This window comes from Corvus cornix, chromosome 10, assembly GCF_000738735.6.
Source record: "Corvus cornix cornix isolate S_Up_H32 chromosome 10, ASM73873v5, whole genome shotgun sequence".
NCBI classification, from domain to species: Eukaryota; Metazoa; Chordata; class Aves; order Passeriformes; family Corvidae; genus Corvus; species Corvus cornix.
The window spans coordinates 3,959,558-3,965,557 of NC_046340.1; positions in this window are offsets into that span (position 1 = coordinate 3,959,558).

Consider the following 6,000-nt stretch of genomic DNA (forward strand, 5'->3'; position numbering starts at 1 on the left):
AAGAGACAGCTGCTGGGCCAGCAGAGGTTCCTGTGTCAGGACATGTGTCCTGACAGGAGATGTGGCAGCTGAGCAGGGAGCAGGCAGCGAGCGAGGCTGCAGCAGCTGCTGGGAGGGGCTGCCAGCCCTGGGCTTTGAGGAGGGCCAGGGAAAGTCCATCATCTGCTGTGTCCATTAACTCTTCCCTTCCCAGACAGGTAAATGTCATTACTGGACCAGCCCAAATGGTTACTCACTCTGTGACTTAAAATATTTGGGAAGAATGGGCAGTTTAATAATTAGGGTATTTCCTTATATCTGCTGGAGCCTACAGCTGCATGACTGGCTGAAGAACTAGTGTTCCTGTTGAGTTCCCCAGTGGGTTGTTAGATGCATTATGTGTCTGTTTTATGGCTTTTCTTCAAGGAATCCTTAAAGTTCAGCACCTACAAACATAAACCCCACTCTTGAGTCACTAAAGGTAGTCATTAGGTCAAGGCTCAGTGTACTGAAAAAGGTATTACAGTGCTGAAGAATTTATGGAGTAATCCAATAACATTCACAATGTTAATTTACAGTTACTGCTTGTGACTTAGAATTGTGCTTTTGGAGGTTGAAGGCCTTGAGCATTTCTGCCAACGTTAAAACCCACAATGCTTGAACCCAACCAAATAATTCTAGCATTAAGCCAGGTTTGTGATTCTGGTAATGATTTGGCAGCATGTAGCATCAAAGGGGTTGTGTATTTTTATATGTCATAATGTGTAGTTGCCCTTCTCCCCAGAAGTAAGTGGGTGAAAGAAGCTACTGCTGTTTGAATAATCTCAAAACAAAGATGCTGAAGTTCAAAAGTTGTTTTTAGAAAATGCTCTGTATCTTTGGAGGGTTTTAAAATGCTTTCTTTTGAGATAGTAGATGACACCTTATATAATGAATACCATCAGATGGTTCATCCTTGATTCCTCTCCTAGCTCTGGGCCACCTTTTAGCATTCATGCATATTATGACTACTTTAACATTATAATACGTTTATTAAGCTTAGAGTTAGAACATTAAATGTCATTTACGGTGTTTTTTTGGATATCCATTGGTGCCCTTGTTTCCTGCCATCTGTGCAGTGCTGAAAATTAACAGCCCACATTTCCATTACCTGTAACATTTATGAGTGTCTAGCCTTCACTCTTCCTTTGTTTCCAACTGGAATAATTCTGTAGATAAATCAGGCATATGTATAATTTTTTTTACTTTTTAATAAAGCCCGTAGGTTTTTTATAATGTGTATGATTCAAAAAAGGTTTGGGGAGATGCTGTAGCACAGCTGGCAACTGGAAATCTTGCAGCAGCTTCACAGTCAAGGTTGCACCTTGTCTCTTGCAATGAGGTTGTTTTTCACATCTTTCCTAGATTCTTAAAAAATAAATATGGGATGTCTTCTAGGAAAGCAAGCCCACGTTTGGGAGAGGTACATGAATTTTAAGCAGCATGTATGTCTATTGCTAGCTTTTCAGTGGTTCCTTCCCGACAGTCTCCCCATGGATATCTCCAAAATGTCTTGACTGACAAAATTCCAGCTGGTTTTTCTTTGCTTCCCGTGTCTAGGTGGAAACTCCTGGTGGGTTCACCTACATGACAAACACCGTAGAGGAGAAAGGGAATGAAGTGGTTGGACATCAGAGCAGGGACCACTGGGGAAAAGAGGCACGGGATTGTGCAGAGGCAAACGAGGACAGGAGAGTGTGGAAAAATGTCAGTGTGGATAAAATGCATTGTCTTCATGTCTGCTGTCCTCTGTCACCCACAGTCCTGGGCTCATACCCAGAGAACCAGAGAGTGGTTGTGGCTGGAAGGGAGCTCTGGATGTGACCTTGTCCAACCCTCCTGCTCAGGGAGGTCACCTGGAGCAGGCTGCCCGTGACAGTCGGGTTTCAGATCCCTGCAGGGATATCTGCAAAGCAGCTCCTTGCATTTGCATTTCTGCCCTTGCTGGAACAGGCCAAAATCTTTCAGAAGGAAGATTTCTCCACAGAGGCTTTGTAAGACCTGCTGGACCACAGAAAGTCCTGGATGCCTGTCTTAACTGAGGGGGCAGAATTCCTACAGAAACATGAGGGAAAAATGCATGTAGGGAGGAAAGTGAGGAAAGCAGGTGTAAATGTGAACATCTGTTAGGTCTGATTGTACATACAAAGAAGTTTCTCCTGTTAACAAGAACTCTCAGGCCTTGCAAAGTCTCTGAAACATGCAGTAGAATTCAGATATTCTTATATCTGCTGGAGTCAGAGGTGGGAAGTGTGATATTTGTTTCTTAAATAGGGTCTAGAAGCAATATTAGGAGTGAGACAACTATTCCTATCCACTCTCTTTTGATAAGGTCAGTGTGAGCTTATTCTGAATTTACTTTTGCTGACAAGTATTTTGGAGTTCTCAAGATTTGATTTTTATGTGTGATGTGTGGCCATCACTTACCTTAAGAAAAGCAGCTGCTTTTACATCCTGTTTTTCTGTCTCTTGCTAGCTCTGGTATGGGACATCTTGCTGCAATCCTGCTCTGGATGTGCCAGTTATGTAAACAGAGTGGGGATAGGTGTAGCTTCCTCTGGATTGAAAGTGGTGCTGGCAGCAGAGAGAAAGTTGTGCTGAAGTAACTTTCTCTCATTAGAATAAAAATCTGAAAGTAAAAGTCTGAACTGCATCTAGAGGTAAGTAGTTTCTTTCAAAATCTGAAGTATGGATCCTTCCTTCTTCCCAGAATTCAAGAAAATATTATTTGTCTTTGAAAGTGGATGGGTTGAGTTTTTTTTAAAGCAAATATTTTTAAATGGGTGGTTTCTTTGGTATGCTGCAAGAAAACAAATACATTCAAAAGGGCTGAGAATTTAACCCCAGGGAAGTGCTAAAGAAAAGCCAGACAAATTCCTGTGCTGACTCCAGGAGCCCTTTGAGTGTCAGGTTCAGCACCGTTTGCTCGGTGACACTGAGAGTCTTCACAAGGCTCTTCAGGCTTTTTCCAGGGCTGTTCTGTGGAGCAGCCGGAGCAGAGCCCGGCTGAGCTGAGAGTCAGAACACCCTGATTCAGGCTCTGCTGCCACGGGAGGAGAGGAAAAGCCAAGCCTCTGACAAGTTACACCTACGCCAGCAGTTCCCACAAGGCTTTGCCTTTGCTTCTGCTTGCTCTCAGGGAGGCTTTTCCTGCCTTTCAGTCATCAGCCCCTGAACATTTTTCCTCTCTGGCCTCTCCAAAACACCCCCAGCCACCCCAGGGAGTTGTAGCAAGTAAGTGAACAGCCTGTAAGGGCCCCTTGCCAGGCAAACCCTCTGGCATCTTCTGGCGTTTTAACCAGATGTTACCTACACCTCCCAACTCACAAAGATAAGTGTTTCTCCGTTTGGGTTTTTTTTAAAGTGTAAAATACATAAATGGAAGAAACACTAAACAGTTAATGAAATAATTTGTATTTAGTCTCTGCTTCATACTGTTTAACTCAGGAGCTGTCTGTACTTAATGCTTTAAATAGGCATATATAGCTTTTCTTACATAACAGAGACCTGGCCTCAGAAAGAATAAAAGAGGTGGTTATGGTGGGCATGGGAGGCTCTAAACTTCCATGTTTCCTATTGTGACATCATTGTTTCCTCAAGTCTCTTCCCTTTGTGTTTACAGTATTTCTCCTGACTGCTGAGAAGAAAAGTTTCCAAGGGCTCAAGGGGTTTTTTTTCAGCAGCACCCAGAAGTCTGGCACCTTACCCTAACCTTGTAAGTCTGCAAAATTGGCCTGGAAATTAAATGGAAACAGACTCTCTCTTGAGAGTCCAGCTCCCTCCTACTCCTGATTGGGCCAGAAACACTGTGAGAACAGACAGATTTTCTAGCAGTATCCTGGCACTTTCTTACCCATTCCTGGCCAAAACCAGAAAGTGTTAAAAAAGAAAAAAAAAATAAAATATATATATATAGGAAGTGGGAGGAGAGGAGAGCACTGTATATTTTTAAAGCACAAATCTTATCTGAGTTTTGAGAAGAGAGTTTGGGGTCAGTTATTTTGTCTGACTGGTTCATCTGCCCCTCTGCTAATCACTGTGTTTACTGCAGAGCTTTGTGGTTTCCTTCCTCTGGTCCCCTTGGTTATCTGCGTTGGCACAGAGCCTGGGTTCTGCTTCCCTTCCTCCCTGCACACCTTCGTGTCCCCAGCCACTGGATCCTGCAAAGGCAAGTCTTGATTCTTCACACTTCATTTTTTGTGATTTGCAGCGCCCTTTGCAGGCTGTTGTGCTCAGCCCTCACTGCTTAGCCTGCAGCTTGGCCTGTGGTTTTTGGTTTCCTCCCTTTTTTTTTTTTTTTTTTTTTCTTGTTTTTTTTGTTCTTATGGCTGCTCTGAAGTGCTCGAAGAGCTGCTGACAGCCCATGGAAAACTCAGCAAACATTCCACACAGACCACTTGCTAGCCTTTGCCATCCTTCCTGTGCCACGTTCATTTTTATTGGGGATAGTTGAGAAACCAGGACTTTCAGGCTTTGGCTGATCTGCTTGTGCTGCTTTCAGACAACATGCAGGTCTGGACCTACCTGCTCTTACTGTAGCAGAAGCCAGCTGGAGCACCATCTCTGCTGTATCCAGCCCAGCCTTTTAGTCCTGTGGCTGCTTCCATTGGTTCCTCATCAGGAACTTGCTCTTCAATCAGCTGTACAAGCCAACTGCTTCCAGCTTTCCCTAGTTCTCTTTCTCACCACAGGTTATCTAGAGAGCTAATCCCTCTCTCTAAGTTCAGCTGCTTCATTTTTCTGGTTCCCACTGGCTATTTGTTCCTTTTGTCCCTTGTTTTGAGAGGTCTGGCAGCAAAGCTTCAGATGTTTCAGTACTCAGATGGTTGAGGATTCTGCTTGGTAGGTAAGCAATGATTTTGTAGGGAGGTGAGGGGGCATCTAATATGAGCATGGCTTGGTACTTGCCCAGCTCCTCAACTTGTCAGTGCTGTACCACCTCCAGGTAGTGTTAAACACTTTACTGTAAGCCACAGTTAAAGGCATTTTCAGCTCAGAAAAAGCTGATCTGAAAAGTTGCCCCTGCCCTATCTCAGGCTGCCTTGTGTGACAAGCTGGGAGAGGGGGCTTCTTTCCTAGTTAAGGAATTTCAGAAACTCACTGGCCCATCTTTAATTAGGAAGTTTTGCTAAGTTCTCTTTAGCTGCAGTTGTCACAAGCAGCTCAGTGTGGCCTCAGGCAAGGAGAGCATGTGAGCAACAGAGACCACCTCTTTTCAAGTCCTCCCAAATACCCTGTGAGGCAATTTTCACGAGCTTGCTCAGCATCTGTGTTGAGTAGGGTGAGGTCAGCAATCTCGAAGTTTTGGAACTGTTGCCCCTGATTTCTTGGAACCACGCCAGCTGCAGCTGCATGTGGATGCTTGTTCTGGCCACACAGCTGTGAATCCCTTAGGTACCTTGCTTTACAGTGCAGAGATGTCCCTTTATGCCACTTCCATGCTAACACAAAAGCCTGAAGCACAAGAAGCCAGTGTAAATGTGCACTGGCAATGATTTCAGAAGTCATTTTCAAAATGAGGAGTACTTGGCTTTGAAAGCCCGTGGGTCCTTTAGATACCAAACTCAGAACCAGGTGGCTGCCTCTGCATTTCTTTCTGCCTCACAGTATCTTTGTCATGCACTGGAACTCTGCTCTTCAGATCTTTACTGCAGTGGTAGAGCCTCCTTTACTCCATCATTAATAACCACGTTGGATTTTATTTTGAAAATGTTTTCTGTATGTGCTCCCATCTCTCAGATTTTATTCCAAAACAGTTCTAAGGATTGCAACCCCTGCAGGAGTCCCTACAAATCTTATGACTGGATCTCATGACAACATCCTCTTCAATGTTGTTGATTAATCTTTGTTCTCTTGAAGGTTAGGAAGTTTGCACAAATAAGAAAGCCCTCTCTATTACTCAATAACCAGCCCAACTTACATCCTGACACTTCAGTGGAAAATCTGACTGCTGTGGGCCAGAAGAATCTAACCGTGTTACCA